This window comes from Aedes albopictus, chromosome 3 (assembly GCF_035046485.1).
Source record: "Aedes albopictus strain Foshan chromosome 3, AalbF5, whole genome shotgun sequence".
NCBI lineage: Eukaryota > Metazoa > Arthropoda > Insecta > Diptera > Culicidae > Aedes > Aedes albopictus.
The window spans coordinates 114,936,830-114,954,216 of NC_085138.1; the positions used below are offsets into that span (position 1 = coordinate 114,936,830).

Sequence of the window (17,387 nt, forward strand, 5' to 3'; positions counted from 1 at the left end):
ATGGCATGATAAATCTCATTTGTCACATTGATTGATCATAACGTCACAAATCGCGATAGTTGCCCTGGTTTTGCTTCCAGTTCTAGCAATCGTCTTTCATGGCGACCAGTCACCTCGCTACTTTCCTAGACTGGAAAGAAATCTCCATCAAATTAAATTAAACCCACACCTCACCCTGAAGCGATATCTTCCATCCCACACATTTCCCCCACCGCGCACTGTCTGGACTGACTGGGTGAAAAATGAGAATTTCTCCAAACTCTGTCAGCACCAGACCAGTCCGGTCGCGTGTCCCGTCTCCTCGAAGCAGGGAAAGTGCTCGATGAAATATGTCCGATCCAGTTTTCCGACCAATAGGGTAATTGATCCGATCATGGAGGAGTTAAGCACTGGGTTCCTGTTTAAACCACAATTGTATCGCCCCAAGCAAACTTTTTACATGGATTGAATTGAAAATAATAAAATCCATCCTTAATCTACGGGAAAATAACGAAATATTGCCACTTTGATGTTGTTATGAGCATTTTATTCGTTTTTATCTGAAAGAACATTGTGTTCCTAATGTTGCGGTATTTGTTCCTAATGTTGCGGTATTTGTTCCTATTGTTGCGGTATCCCATTGAAATCGTATGGGATATGGGATACCGCAACATTAGGAACACTACCGCAACAATAGGAACACAGCAGCAAACACATTAAGGAAAATATATTTTTTAAAAATAGATTTTTGGGCAAATCTTAAGCAAACAAATGGTGCAATCTCATAATTTAAGCACCACGCATCTATTAAAAATACCTTTTGGTAACATTTCAGTCTAAAAAGGACTCAATTGCCATTACCGCAACATTAGGTACTACCACAACGATGGGAACAATTACCCTAGTATCACCATCTCACTTGAAGAAAATTTCTCCACACACGACTCGATTGCCATCGTCGTCGTCGTCGTCATCTGCCTCCACTGCTGTAACGATCTTGTCCTAGGTGTTCACCACGTTCACTTTTTCCTGTGTGTCGTCCGTCCATTCGTCCGACAATACGGGTATCAAGTAACGGCCATCCCCATCACATCGTGACGCTCTGGTAAAACCATTAGAAGACCAGTTGTCCAGTCCGATGCGATGGCAAAACAACACCATCCAATTGAGAAGCAATTTAAAGTGTTCCCCCCCATCAGCTGGTCCGCTGCTGCGTTGCGTTGCCGTGAACATGTCGACGAGATGCGAAATTTCTATAACACTCTTCTCGATATATCGGTTGTACCTACCTACGGTTCACGTTCATGGTCAAACGGGCTTTTGGTGTGTACCCGAGGACCACTTTTCCGTTTTATCGGATCACCACCGGTCACCATCGATCGATGGTGCTTGCTGTGTGGAGTACAAGTAGCTTCGAGTACTCGAAGTGGCACGAACTTGTCCCAGTGCACAGTAAAGACCCAAGCGAATATCCAATTCTCCTCTCTAGGTGAACGAGATATGCGTTCGAGTGCTGCATACCTAGTTGAGAAAGGTAGATGCGCGCGAACCGTTTCAAAGGCTGACGGTGATTTTCATGTTTTAGGTACATGGAGGTTAATTCGAAAAAAGGGATATTTATTACGGCACTTCATCACTTGTTATGGATAAGATCTTGTTCGAAAAATGTGTCCGATTCGTTGGAATGGGGGTTAATGCAATTGGGTGATTGAGAATCAACGTTGAACGAGAGGTGGCTCTAGGTATGGGAAAAGAAACCGCTTGATTGGGATTGGGACTAAGGGATAATTGACTATTTCATTTATTTAGTTCAACATCAAATTCATGATAAGGGGCTGTCCATTAATTATGGTTTGGGGTTTATGGTGGGAGGGGGGTTTGAAAAATCTTACGTGCCATACAAAAAAAAATGGGTTCTCATACAAAAAATCTTACAAAGGGGGGAGGGGGTATCGAAAAATCGATAAAATTCCCTTACGTAATCAATGGACAGCCCCTAACACTGAATCAACAATTTGCCGTCATAATACTCGATTTGCAACTGCAGCTCTCCAACGTCGGTCACACCCAACGCTCGCCAGATCACGCTCCACCTGATCCGCCCATCGTGCTCTCTGCACTCCACGCCTTCTTGTACCAACCGAATGGTTAGCAAACACCAACTTTGCAGGGTTATTGTCCAGCATTCTTGCAACATGCCCTGCCCATCGTATCCGTCCAGCTTTGGCCACTTTCAGGATTTTGGGTTTATCGTAGAGTACAGCGAGCTCGTGATTCATCCTTCTTCACCACACACCGTTCTCCTGAACGCCACCGAAGATCGTCCTTAGCCCGTGTCGTTCGAAAACTCCGAGTACTTGTAGGTCCTCCTAGAGCATCGTCCATGTGTCGTGTCCGTAGAGAACCACCGGTCTTATTAGCGTTTTGTACATGGTGCATTTGGTGCGTGGGTGAATCTTTTTGACCGTAGTTTCTTCTGAAGTGTTGCGCCTTCGTATTTCACGGCTCACGTTATTGTCAGCCGTTAGCAGTGAACCGAGGTAGACGATTTGTTCTACCACATCGAAAGTATCCCCGTCTATCGTAACATCGCTGCCAAGGTTTGTCCTGTCTCGCTCAGTCCCGTCCTCTGCTGCGCCAACATAGTCATATCCTCCGCAGCCACGATCTCCCGTGCCTACATTCTCTTCGCCATTCAGGTACTCGTTGAAGTGCTGCTTCCATCTTTCGATCACCTCACGTTTGTCCGTCAGGAAGCTCCCGTCCTTTTCCCTGCAGATTTCGGCTTGCAGCACGTAGTCTTTGCGGGATGCGTTGAGCTTCTGGTAAAACTTACGTGTTACTTGTGAACGGCATAGCAGTTCCATTCCTCGCGCTGCGCTTCTTCCAGGCGGCGCTTTTTCTTCCGGAAGAAACCGGTCTGTTGTTTCCGCTTCTGTCCATATCGCTCTACATTCTGTCGGGTTCCATTCTGCAGCATTACCGCCCGCGCTACGTCCTTCTCCTTCAGAACCGCTCTGCACTCCGTTCTACGCGCCCGATAGTGCTGTCGGCTGCGTTGTTGATGGCTGTTTTGACTGTACTCTAGCAGTCTTCTAGAGGGACCACATCGAGCACACCCTCGTCCGGCAACGGTGCCTTGAGATTCTGCTCGTATGGGGTGGCGACATCCGGTTGCTTCAGTCGCTCTAGATCGTACCGAAGCGGCCGCCGGTACTGTTCATTGTTAATAACGGAGAGTTTTAGGCGCAGTTTAACCATCACCAGGTAGTGATCAGAGTCGATATTAGCGCCACGATAGATCCTGACGTCGATAATGTCGGAGAAGTGCCGTCCATCAATCATAACGTGATCGATTTGCGATTCCATTTGTTGTGGTGATCTCCAGGTGTAACGATACGGAAGGCTGTGCAGGAAGAAAGTGCTACGCGGAGAAAAATGAGACTGGTTTGAAATAACAAACCTGTTTATTGATTTTACCACATGCAAAATAGTTATTATTACCCAAAATTTTGTTTGTTCAAACCTCCTTTTTCGGTTTGAAACAAACGCCTGATTTTGTTGTTTCTACTAATAGCCATGTTTCTATTACAAATGAAATAAAAGCTTTTTCAAACCATCATGTTAGTTGTTTTTCAACAAACATGTAGTTTGTTTTTACCAAATTCAAGATTGTTCATCTCCTATGAGGAAACTAAGAATCAAATCAATTATGTAGTTTGATTCAACAAAACAAGCCGGTTGAATCAAACCGACATTTTATTAGTAGAAAAAAAAACCGGAGTTTTGGTTCAATACAAACTAATATTTTGGTTCGTTACTACAATGTGATCGTGACATCGGTGCCATCTGCTCTAAGCTCTGTCGACGGTAACCATATTTATTCTTGAAGGCACTTTTTGCGAGTGACCACTGAATCATCTTTGGCAAGATTCTAGGACATTTTGGATTTTGTAGTTCTTTTGAAAGACGAACAAGGACATTACTAACTGACCTAGCAGGTAAGTTTTATGGATTTTCTAATGTTAAATTTAGTAATGATGCAGAACTATTGGAGCAGGCCAGGTGTTGTCGGCGTTTCTGCAGTCGAAGAGGAATCCGGATCCCGTTGGATATGACTGAATCAAGGACTGAATTTACATTGGAATGGACAAATAGTGCCGCGGTGATCGCCTTTTGTTGCTGCTAATGCTCTCATCCGACAAAAGACAGCATCACCAGAACGAATTCTACCGGTGATTATCAAACATACCTAAGGATCTATCGTTTAATGAAAGTTATATTTCAAAAAACTTTATGAATAAATCAATATGCAATTTTTTTTCAAATTTTGTTTTTGTACAAGCAAGTAGAGGAATTTATATTACAACGTAATTTCAACAAATACGTTTTTTAGTTTAACCGGCAGCATTAGTTTGTTTCAAACTAGATTTTGTTAGATACGAGCTAAATCTGTTTGATGAATCTACACACATTTCCGTTTACTTAATTCGAAAATTCTGACAATGAAACAACCAACAAAATAGTAAAATCAAACGGATGTTTGTTGAAACTAACTCACATCTCTTCAAAACGGTTAACTGAAATTTTGGTTTGTTTTAACCACCGTGGGTAGTAAAATCAAACGACTATTTCGTTTGGGCCAAATTCAAACCAAAATTCTGGTTGAATCAAACTAAAAAATGATTGTATTTACTAATATTTTTTCTCCGTGTACGAATAGCCATGTTCTTGGAGGCGGTGAAATCGATATAGGGTGTCCCAGAAAGTATGGGCACAACTTTGTATAGCGAAAAAACAATCATTTTCTTAACAATCAACATTTTCTATATTTTTGTATTTTCATTCAAAGTATTTAAATTGATTCCTATGAAGAGTTTATACATTGAAAAGGGTTTTAGTATGCAGAATATTTAAAATGAAAAAAAAAAAACATCTTTTAAAACTTCTGCACAAACTACTTTTTTACGATTTTGCCAGATATCCAAATTCGAAACATTTTTTTTCGATTTTTTTCACATGATATATTCGAAAACATGTTTCCTCCGATGGTTGATTGTTTTTTTTAAATAAAAATATGTTTTGTCTGTGCGTACGGGTATTTCGGAATTTTGAGAAAACTGAAAAATTCGCCTTTTCTATTTCTGAATAAGACATGTCCACAGACATTCGAGTTTTAAAACATGTTTTAACGAGAATAAAAATAGCTCAATCCACACTTTATAAAGCTGGAGCATTTATTTTACTGATAGTGAAATTAAAATGTAATTTTCTGCATGTCGTCATATATATTCAGAAGCTTGTTTTCAACTATTTAAAAAACGGGTTTTTAAAAATATTGATATTGGTGTTTCAATTCATTTTTCAGGTTAAAAAGTATAACTAAGGATTGTATAATAGATACACATGTAGAAAATGGGGCCCATATAGCCGAGGCGGTAAACGCACGGGTATTCAGCACGACCGAGCTGAGGGTGACGGGTTCGATTCCCGGTCGGTCCAGGATCTTTTCGTAAAGGAAATTTCCTTGACTTTCTTGGGCATAGAGTATCTTCGTGCCTGCCACACGATATACACATGCAAAATGGTCATTGGCAGAGGAAGCTCTCAGTTAATAACTGTGGAAGTGCTCATAGAACACTAAGCTGAGAAGCAGGCTTTGTCCCAGTGAGGACGTTACGCCAAGAAGAGGAGAGGAGGAGTAGAAAAACACGAATATATTTTTTGAAGTTTTATCGAGCTTAATTCCATGCGTAGAAAATAAATTGTGAAGCGATGTTATTGAAAAATATAGCAATCTGTGCAGAAGCTTTAAAAGGTCTTTTAGGGAACGTTCTACCGCATTCAGACGAGGTGTTGAATGCAAATTTTAATTATTGGTATTTGATGGTAATACATTAAGGCAGGACATGTGTGAAAATCAAGTTTGTTTATGCATCCATTCCCAAATGGCAGAGCTGCATAATTGTGCCCATACTTTCTGGGACACCCTATAAGGCGTATGTCACTTTCGTTCGTCTGCTGGTGGGCACTGAACTTTCCAATCGTCGGTCTGAATTCCTCCTCCTGGCCTACCTGAGCGTTCAAGTCCCCTATGATGATCTTGACGTCGTAGTTTGGGCACCCAGTCAACACGAAGTCGTATACCACGTAGAACAGGATGCTAAAGTGGAGGTAATATGCGTACATGCTTCCATTTAACCGCTTGTAAAGTGTACGTATGTCTCTAAAAGTATTTCCAAAAGTATCACTGAAAACCATTCAGAAGAAATTTAAAACAAATCGAAAGAATTTCTGAAAAAAACAGGAATATTTAAAGAATCCATAGGTGAATTTTCTGAAGAAATTCCAGGAGAAATATCTGAAGAAACACCCCCAGGTGGAATTACTAACAAAACCTCTTGAGACATTTTTCTAAAAAAATAATCTGGAGAAATCCCTTAAGGCGAAACTGGAAGCATTTCCTCATTTTTTCAGTTTTTGTGTTTTTTTTTTAAATAACGAAGCAATATTTTCATAAACGATCTTCGTACACATGTAGAGCGGGTCAGTGTATCTTCCGATTTTTTTTCGTGTTGAGAAAGTTTTCCATTTTTTCAAAAACCATTTTTTGTGAAATTTCGTTCAAAAATGGTTTCTGCAAAAACGAAAAGCATTAATTGGCTCGGTAGCTTAGTTGGTAAAGCACTTGTCTAACGAATAAGGGTCGTGAGTTCAAATCTCACCTGAGTTGTGATTTTTTTTCGGAACTTCACTAATAATTTATACATTTTTTCATGAGTATGTTGAGTTCATTAAAGAATCATTAATTGACCACACGGATTGGTATACCGAAGACTTTATTCTTAAGGCGTGATCCATGGAATATTTGAGAAAGTTCATGGAAGGTGGTCAAGTTGAATGATTTGAAAAATTTCTGGAGGAAACTCTATGAAAAAAGAAGAAATTCGTAGATGAATTTCTGGAACAATCTATGCAAGATTCTTGGAAGGAATACTTGATGTAATTTCCAAAGAAATCCATGAAACATTTTTGGAAGCTATCCGTGCAATCCTTTTCTTTTAAGGAATTCTTAGAGAAATTTCTGGAGGATGTTCTTAAGTCTAGAAGAATCCCTAGGAAATTTCGTAAACAAATTGCTGACTGGATTTCTTCAGGATTCCCTGGATATTTTTTAAAAGTAAATCTACGAATTTTGAACTTTTAGTGGCTACGCAGTCTTTATTCTTAAAACGGGTTTATTATCTACCCAACGTTTCGGCTCTTAGGGAAGTGCCGAAACGTTGGGTAGATAATAAACCCGTTTTAAGAATAAAGACTGCGTAGCCACTAAAAGTTCAAAGTTAAGAATTTCAGTCGATCCTTGCAAGTAATAAATCTACGAAAAGTTTCCAAATTAGTCCTAGAAAGAATTTCTTTATAGATCACTGGGTGATTTTTCAGGAACTCGTGAAAGATTTTCTAAATGAGCTCTAGGACAGATTTCAGCATGGGTCCATGAAGAATGATCAAAAAATCTGTAAAAGTTTTCCACGGAGAAATTTTTAAAGAAATCTCTGAAGGAAAATTCCTAGTTTCTATAGGAATCCTTGCAGAAAATTTACGCTTATTTTCAAAGCCTTTTTGGAGGAATTTCTGAAGAAATCTCAAGAAGATTTTTTTTACAGAAATTCGCATTTTCAAAAAGAAAAATCACTGGAGCAATTTCTAAAGCAAACCCCGGAGAAAGTTTTGGAATATATCCTTGGAAGATCGTTTGAGAGAAGGCTTCTCCGAAGGATTTTTCTTACCCAACTCTTTATGAAACTTCTGAAGGAATCCCTAGTGGAATTTCTGGATACATTGAACGTTGCTGTGGGAATTTCTAGTGAAATTCTTGGAAGAATTTTCAAAATAATCTTAGTACAAATTTTCAAAAGAGTTTTTGAAACATTTTCTGAAATATTCTGCAATAGTTTCTAAAGGTATCTCTGCAAGTTTTATTAAAATCTGGACATTTCTAAAGAAATGAATGAAGAAATTTCTGAAGGAAACTCGGAACGAATTTTTGAAAGAATCCCTGGGGGAATTTATACTCAAATTCATAGATATTTTGATGCTTTGAATGAATTATTGTGGAATTTGTAGAATTGGGTGAATATCTAAACAAATCCCTAAAGACAATTTCCGAATGATGCCAAGGAAGATATTTTTAAATAATTCATGAGGGAATTTTTTACCCAACACTCGAACAAATTTGTAAAAGCATTTTTAATGAAGGTTTTCGAAAAGGAACTTTTGGGAGATTTTCTAAAGAAAACTCCAATAGGTTCTCCGATCGAATGCCTGGAGAAATTTTTGAATAAATTGAAAGGCAATTTCTGAAGAAATTCCTGGGCGAATTTGTTAAACAATCTCCTAAATGATTTGTGAAAAATCATGGAGGAATTGGTGAAGCAATTCATGCCAGATTTTGTTAGAAAATTCTCTGTGACACTTGTGGAGGAACACATGGAAGATTTTCTGAAATAATCTCCCAGGCAACCAGTAATCGTATAAAATGTTGCATAAGATGATAAAGTGGAGGTCATATGTATGCATGCATGTCTCCATTTAGGCGCATGTAAAATGTACGCATATCGCCTCCACTTTAACATCTTATGCAACATCTTTTACGATCACTGGTTGACTGGACTGTAGCATGATGATTTGGTTTGGGGAGTATTTTTCGGAAACCGTCGTAATAAAGTTCAAAATTCTGGATTCACTTAGGGGCTGTCCATAAACCACGTGGTCATGAGGGGGGGGGGGGGGGGGTTCGGCCAATGACCATTTTGTATGGAAGAAAAAAAAATTTGTATGGACTAATGACCACGCGGGGGGTGGGGGGGCTGTTTGAGAAGTCCCAAAAAAATGACCACGTGGTTTATGGACAGCCCCTTACTTTTATGTGACACCGAAGAATAACAACAAACGAACGGTAATGCTGCAGCAAGGAACCCGGCCGAAAGTGGAACGTTACAAACAGAATCCGGAACAGCATACCCGCCTCTTTCGGGGGGAAAAGCGCAGCCTGGAAGAAGCGGAGTGCGAGGAAATGGAACTGCTGAGCCGATATCATAAAACAAAGAAGCTCTACGAGAAGCTCAACGTATCCCGCAACGACTTCGTGCCGCGAGCCGAAATATACAAAGATAAGGACAGAGGCCTCTTGACGGACGGACGTGAGGTGATCAAAACGTGAAAACAACACTTCGACGGTAATCTGCAATAGGGGCCGTTCATAAACCACGAAGACTTTTTGGCGGGGCGGGGCCGGATATGGAAAAAGTCTACGCTCCATACAAATTTCAAAATTTTTGTATGGACAAAAGTCTACGAGGGGGGAGGGGGGGGTGGCCTGAGATGACCAAAATTTGGTCTACGTGGTTTATGAACAGCCCCCTATTCACAAGAAAGGCGATCGTTGGAAATGTGAGAACTTCAGAGCTTTCACCACTTTGAATGCTGCCTACCAAGTGCTATCCCAGATCATCTTCCGTCGTCTCTCACCTAAAACGAATGAGTTCGTGGGAAGTTATCAAGCCGGCTTCATCGACGGGCGGTCGACGACGGACTAAATCTTCACCGTATGGCAAGTCCTTCAGAAATACCGTGAATACCAGATCCCAACGCATCACCTGTTCATCGACTTCAAAGCGGCATGTGACAGTATCCACCGGACAGAGCTATGCAAAATCATGGACGAAAACGGTTTTCCTGGGAAGCTGACTAGACTCATTAAAGCAACGATGGACGGTGTGCAAAATTGCGTAAGAGTTTCGGGTGAACTATCCAGTTTATTCGAAACTCGGTGAAGACTGCGACAAGCTGACGTACTCTCATACCCAATCTTCAATATCGCTCTGGAAGGTGTTGTGCGACGAACTGGGCTCAACAAACAGGGTACGATTTTCACAAAATCCGGTCAATGTGTGTGCTTTGCGGACACCATGGACAATATCGCCAGAATATTTGGAACGGTAACAGAACTGTAAACCCGCCTGAAACGTGAAGCAGCAAAGGTCGAACTGTTGGTGAATGCGTCCAAAACAAAGTACATGCTGGCAGGCGGAACCGAACACGACCGGATCCGTCTAGGGGTGATGCAGCAATTCGTCTACCTCGGATCCTATTGACGGCTGACAACAATGCTAGCCGTGAAACACGAAGGCGCATTATCAGTGGAAGTCGTGCCTACTACGGGCTCCAGACAGTGAAGAGAATTGTCAGACAAAAGAGGCACAAAACAAGCAACAAAGAAGGCGCGACGATTACTCTTTATCCCTACTGGTAACAGATAATGACATGATCTCGAAAATTTTTGTTGCAGACAAACGGAAGCTGAATTTGTTGCGTACTTTTCAACTCGTGAATAATCGATTATTACTAACCCAAAGTCAAAACTGTTTGATAATAGATCTTCAGCAGAGTTGCATTGTTTACCGACTCGAAGTTACCGTTCGAAAATCGCAATGCAAGGCTTAAAAATCTATCTGTTTATCCTATTATTTTCAAGTTGGGAAAACTTATGTCGCATTGGGTGGATTGTCGCAACAAATACAGGTTGCGACATTGTCATTATTGTTGCGCGATGGCTGAATTTTGATTCACTGGCTCCAGAAGAAGCTGTGCAAATGCACCATGAGTAAAACACTTATTAGACCGGTGGTCCTTCTCGGATACGTGACTTAGATCATGCTCGAGGAGGATTTGCAAGCACTTGGAGATTTCGTGCAAAAGAACGATGTATGGCGGAGAAGGATGAACCATGAGCTCGCTGAACTCTACAGTGAGCGCAGCATTCAGAAGATGGGCTAATTTGGATGGATACGATTGACAGGGCATGTTGCAAGAATGCCGGACAACATCTCTGCAGAGTTGTTGTTCGTGACTGATCCTGTTGGCACAAGAAGGCGTCGGTGCAGAGTGCACGTACAATCAATGGGAGAACCAGATGGAGCCTGATCTGACGAGCGAGCATTGGACGTGAACGAGATGGAGAGCGGTAGCCTGGAACCAAGTATTGTGGCGTACTATTGTTGATTATGTCTTATTTTAAATGTATGGTTGAGCAAATGAATGTATCCATATAGCCGACGCGTTAAACGCGCGGGTATTAAACATGACCTGAGACTTGAGCTGAGAGTGACGAGTTTGATTCCCGGTCGGTTCCGGAAGTCTCCTTGCGCAACTTGTGATTTTGTGAATGTGTAACTATTACACTTTTTTTGTGTAGTCTGGAAATTATGCATTTATGCACATATTTATCATTTGTCACAGACCTTCATTCTTTTGTCAATTTCTTGATTTTGCTTTGGCTGACCAAGCCATGTGGGAAATTACACTGTTGAAAATGCTTTGACATCCATGTGCACAACAGAACATGTGCTCGATGAACAAATTGAGATTTGAAATTATGAAAAGAAATCCACGTACTCCGGTGAGACTCGAACTCACGACTCCCAATTCGCTAGACGGGCGCTTCTATTCCTTCAAGCTACGGAGTCACTCGACTATCTCCGTCGCCAGCAGGCCTAGAACTGAACTCGATTCCACAATCGCACATGGTTATCTTCTTTTCACAATCCAAACCCCCTTCGGATGGGATTAGATGAACATCTAACACATTGTCTGTTGTGCACATGTATGTCAAAGCGGGAGAGGAAGTTATTTTTAATTGTCGAGAGCTTCGGGCACTGCCTTCCAATCACTTATTGGTATGGCAATTAGTGTGCAGTCGGACTCTCGACGGGTCGATCCTCGGCCGACCGAATACGGTAAGGGTGACCGTAGCACCTTACAAATGTCAATTTCTTGATTTTGCTTTGGCTGACCAAGCCATGTGGGAAATTACACTGTTGAAAATGCTTTGACATCCATGTGCACAACAGAACATGTGCTCGATGAACAAATTGAGATTTGAAATTATGAAAAGAAATCCACGTACTCCGGTGAGACTCGAACTCACGACTCCCAATTCGCTAGACGGGCGCTTCTATTCCTTCAAGCTACGGAGTCACTCGACTATCTCCGTCGCCAGCAGGCCTAGAACTGAACTCGATTCCACAATCGCACATGGTTATCTTCTTTTCACAATCCAAACCCCCTTCGGATGGGATTAGATGAACATCTAACACATTGTCTGTTGTGCACATGTATGTCAAAGCGGGAGAGGAAGTTATTTTTAATTGTCGAGAGCTTCGGGCACTGCCTTCCAATCACTTATTGGTATGGCAATTAGTGTGCAGTCGGACTCTCGACGGGTCGATCCTCGGCCGACCGAATACGGTAAGGGTGACCGTAGCACCTTACAAATGTCAATTTCTTGATTTTGCTTTGGCTGACCAAGCCATGTGGGAAATTACACTGTTGAAAATGCTTTGACATCCATGTGCACAACAGAACATGTGCTCGATGAACAAATTGAGATTTGAAATTATGAAAAGAAATCCACGTACTCCGGTGAGACTCGAACTCACGACTCCCAATTCGCTAGACGGGCGCTTCTATTCCTTCAAGCTACGGAGTCACTCGACTATCTCCGTCGCCAGCAGGCCTAGAACTGAACTCGATTCCACAATCGCACATGGTTATCTTCTTTTCACAATCCAAACCCCCTTCGGATGGGATTAGATGAACATCTAACACATTGTCTGTTGTGCACATGTATGTCAAAGCGGGAGAGGAAGTTATTTTTAATTGTCGAGAGCTTCGGGCACTGCCTTCCAATCACTTATTGGTATGGCAATTAGTGTGCAGTCGGACTCTCGACGGGTCGATCCTCGGCCGACCGAATACGGTAAGGGTGACCGTAGCACCTTACAAATGTCAATTTCTTGATTTTGCTTTGGCTGACCAAGCCATGTGGGAAATTACACTGTTGAAAATGCTTTGACATCCATGTGCACAACAGAACATGTGCTCGATGAACAAATTGAGATTTGAAATTATGAAAAGAAATCCACGTACTCCGGTGAGACTCGAACTCACGACTCCCAATTCGCTAGACGGGCGCTTCTATTCCTTCAAGCTACGGAGTCACTCGACTATCTCCGTCGCCAGCAGGCCTAGAACTGAACTCGATTCCACAATCGCACATGGTTATCTTCTTTTCACAATCCAAACCCCCTTCGGATGGGATTAGATGAACATCTAACACATTGTCTGTTGTGCACATGTATGTCAAAGCGGGAGAGGAAGTTATTTTTAATTGTCGAGAGCTTCGGGCACTGCCTTCCAATCACTTATTGGTATGGCAATTAGTGTGCAGTCGGACTCTCGACGGGTCGATCCTCGGCCGACCGAATACGGTAAGGGTGACCGTAGCACCTTACAAATGTCAATTTCTTGATTTTGCTTTGGCTGACCAAGCCATGTGGGAAATTACACTGTTGAAAATGCTTTGACATCCATGTGCACAACAGAACATGTGCTCGATGAACAAATTGAGATTTGAAATTATGAAAAGAAATCCACGTACTCCGGTGAGACTCGAACTCACGACTCCCAATTCGCTAGACGGGCGCTGCACAACAGACAATGTGTTAGATGTTCATCTAATCCCATCCGAAGGGGGTTTGGATTGTGAAAAGAAGATAACCATGTGCGATTGTGGAATCGAGTTCAGTTCTAGGCCTGCTGGCGACGGAGATAGTCGAGTGACTCCGTAGCTTGAAGGAATAGAAGCGCCCGTCTAGCGAATTGGGAGTCGTGAGTTCGAGTCTCACCGGAGTACGTGGATTTCTTTTCATAATTTCAAATCTCAATTTGTTCATCGAGCACATGTTCTGTTGTGCACATGGATGTCAAAGCATTTTCAACAGTGTAATTTCCCACATGGCTTGGTCAGCCAAAGCAAAATCAAGAAATTGACATTTGTAAGGTGCTACGGTCACCCTTACCGTATTCGGTCGGCCGAGGATCGACCCGTCGAGAGTCCGACTGCACACTAATTGCCATACCAATAAGTGATTGGAAGGCAGTGCCCGAAGCTCTCGACAATTAAAAATAACTTCCTCTCCCGCTTTGACATACATGTGCACAACAGACAATGTGTTAGATGTTCATCTAATCCCATCCGAAGGGGGTTTGGATTGTGAAAAGAAGATAACCATATGCGATTGTGGAATCGAGTTCAGTTCTAGGCCTGCTGGCGACGGAGATAGTCGAGTGACTCCGTAGCTTGAAGGAATAGAAGCGCCCGTCTAGCGAATTGGGAGTCGTGAGTTCGAGTCTCACCGGAGTACGTGGATTTCTTTTCATAATTTCAAATCTCAATTTGTTCATCGAGCACATGTTCTGTTGTGCACATGGATGTCAAAGCATTTTCAACAGTGTAATTTCCCACATGGCTTGGTCAGCCAAAGCAAAATCAAGAAATTGACATTTGTAAGGTGCTACGGTCACCCTTACCGTATTCGGTCGGCCGAGGATCGACCCGTCGAGAGTCCGACTGCACACTAATTGCCATACCAATAAGTGATTGGAAGGCAGTGCCCGAAGCTCTCGACAATTAAAAATAACTTCCTCTCCCGCTTTGACATACATGTGCACAACAGACAATGTGTTAGATGTTCATCTAATCCCATCCGAAGGGGGTTTGGATTGTGAAAAGAAGATAACCATGTGCGATTGTGGAATCGAGTTCAGTTCTAGGCCTGCTGGCGACGGAGATAGTCGAGTGACTCCGTAGCTTGAAGGAATAGAAGCGCCCGTCTAGCGAATTGGGAGTCGTGAGTTCGAGTCTCACCGGAGTACGTGGATTTCTTTTCATAATTTCAAATCTCAATTTGTTCATCGAGCACATGTTCTGTTGTGCACATGGATGTCAAAGCATTTTCAACAGTGTAATTTCCCACATGGCTTGGTCAGCCAAAGCAAAATCAAGAAATTGACATTTGTAAGGTGCTACGGTCACCCTTACCGTATTCGGTCGGCCGAGGATCGACCCGTCGAGAGTCCGACTGCACACTAATTGCCATACCAATAAGTGATTGGAAGGCAGTGCCCGAAGCTCTCGACAATTAAAAATAACTTCCTCTCCCGCTTTGACATACATGTGCACAACAGACAATGTGTTAGATGTTCATCTAATCCCATCCGAAGGGGGTTTGGATTGTGAAAAGAAGATAACCATGTGCGATTGTGGAATCGAGTTCAGTTCTAGGCCTGCTGGCGACGGAGATAGTCGAGTGACTCCGTAGCTTGAAGGAATAGAAGCGCCCGTCTAGCGAATTGGGAGTCGTGAGTTCGAGTCTCACCGGAGTACGTGGATTTCTTTTCATAATTTCAAATCTCAATTTGTTCATCGAGCACATGTTCTGTTGTGCACATGGATGTCAAAGCATTTTCAACAGTGTAATTTCCCACATGGCTTGGTCAGCCAAAGCAAAATCAAGAAATTGACATTTGTAAGGTGCTACGGTCACCCTTACCGTATTCGGTCGGCCGAGGATCGACCCGTCGAGAGTCCGACTGCACACTAATTGCCATACCAATAAGTGATTGGAAGGCAGTGCCCGAAGCTCTCGACAATTAAAAATAACTTCCTCTCCCGCTTTGACATACATGTGCACAACAGACAATGTGTTAGATGTTCATCTAATCCCATCCGAAGGGGGTTTGGATTGTGAAAAGAAGATAACCATGTGCGATTGTGGAATCGAGTTCAGTTCTAGGCCTGCTGGCGACGGAGATAGTCGAGTGACTCCGTAGCTTGAAGGAATAGAAGCGCCCGTCTAGCGAATTGGGAGTCGTGAGTTCGAGTCTCACCGGAGTACGTGGATTTCTTTTCATAATTTCAAATCTCAATTTGTTCATCGAGCACATGTTCTGTTGTGCACATGGATGTCAAAGCATTTTCAACAGTGTAATTTCCTTCATTCTTTGTTTAGGATAATATACTTCACATACAGCCCCGACATAGCGCAAATTTCCCATTTCTTCGATTGGAGCAAGACCTTTTATTCGATAAACACATCAACGCTCACATATGAGATGAGGAAACAGTAAAAACAGCTAGGAAATTATCAAAATGAAATTTAAAACCCATTGAGCAAATCTACCTCAGCCACCGTCAGCTGCGTTCGCATCCATCGTTGTTCGTTTGGCTGCTTGATGAGTTACATTTATCATAATTATTTATGTTGGCCAGTCAGCCGATTGAACAAAGTCACAGCCACAGCACTGATGGCTGCCCAACCCCACTTAGTGGCGGAAAAATGGCCCTCTGATGGTTGGTTTAGTAGTTGGTTGGAAGCGCGTATGAAAGTTATTTTGGACGGACTTTGACGGCCATCCGACCATATAGAGAGGGAGAGATACGAAGGTTGTGATTAGAGTAGATATAGGTACACTTTTCACTTTCGATGCTGAGAAGAAGCGGGCACATCGGCATCGCACACGCACGTCCGTGTGCGCGATTCAGCAGACCTTGCAGTTTGGCGGCAGGCGATCGAAAATAATTAGGAAAAAGTGAATCGCTTGATTCGAGTGTGTGAATTCACACGTGGTCGAGTGCAGCGCCGAGCAAAAGTTTTGGGTTATCCCATAGAAGCATTTCATGAGATTTTTTTTACATTCTACTGCCTTGGTATTAATAGCTTCTTTAGAGTGTAAACTGTAAGACCTACTAGGAACTTGCCTGGATATTGCACTTAAATTCGAATGGCAATCATTCGTTAGTGTATTTATAATTTTTGAAACAGTTTATATAATTATTATTGACTTGGTTAGGGATGACAAACGCCATGAAAAAGTCATAGTGTTATTTGCTAATTTCTCTCGCCCTTTGTAAGACATGTCCATCAACGATATTAAAATTTTCCATAACTTACTGTCATTCTCGTTTAATGACGTGTACGGACGAAAATACAAACCAAAAATGTTGAAAACTGAAAACTGAAATGTGGTGACATTTTTATCGTGAAATTATGTGACATTTCCTATCCCTGGACTTGGTTGTACGTTTGTACCAAATTAACAACTTGAAACACCTTTGTCCTGAGAAAGCAACATTTTTACACGACAGTGTATTTGGCCCGAAGACGAATGGAAACTGCCGTCCATTTGGATATTTAAAATTCCTTTCAAATTGATAGTTTTTCAAAAATCCATAAAACACATGTTAACCAGCCAGGTTCGCGCGATATAGTTGGAAAAACAATTTTGCCAACTCATTTTCCCACTAAAACAGCTGGACTAGCAGAGACCGAGCCCATCATGATTGACTTCTCTTCATAACATTTTTGTTTTATGCTATCCTCATTGGGAAACAGAAACAAAAAGAGGTTCAAGCCCGAAGCACTCACATGCCGATGAGGGCAGATAATGCCCGGTTGTTAATGAGTTAAACGATGGACCATCTCAGCATACATCGTGTTCGGTTG

The 17,387-nt window shown here is 42.1% G+C and overlaps 1 protein-coding gene and 1 non-coding gene across 4 annotated transcripts in view; one reads left to right on the plus strand and one right to left on the minus strand.

Moving 5' to 3' along the window:
• The window catches only part of LOC109405762 (uncharacterized), a 188,739-nt gene that overhangs the window by 47,845 nt on the left and 123,507 nt on the right, over nt 1-17,387 (minus strand). The gene's annotated exons all lie outside the window — the stretch shown is intronic.
• Trnav-aac (transfer RNA valine (anticodon AAC)) lies at nt 6,641-6,712 on the plus strand. The gene has a single exon. It is a non-coding gene; the product is annotated as a tRNA-Val (tRNA).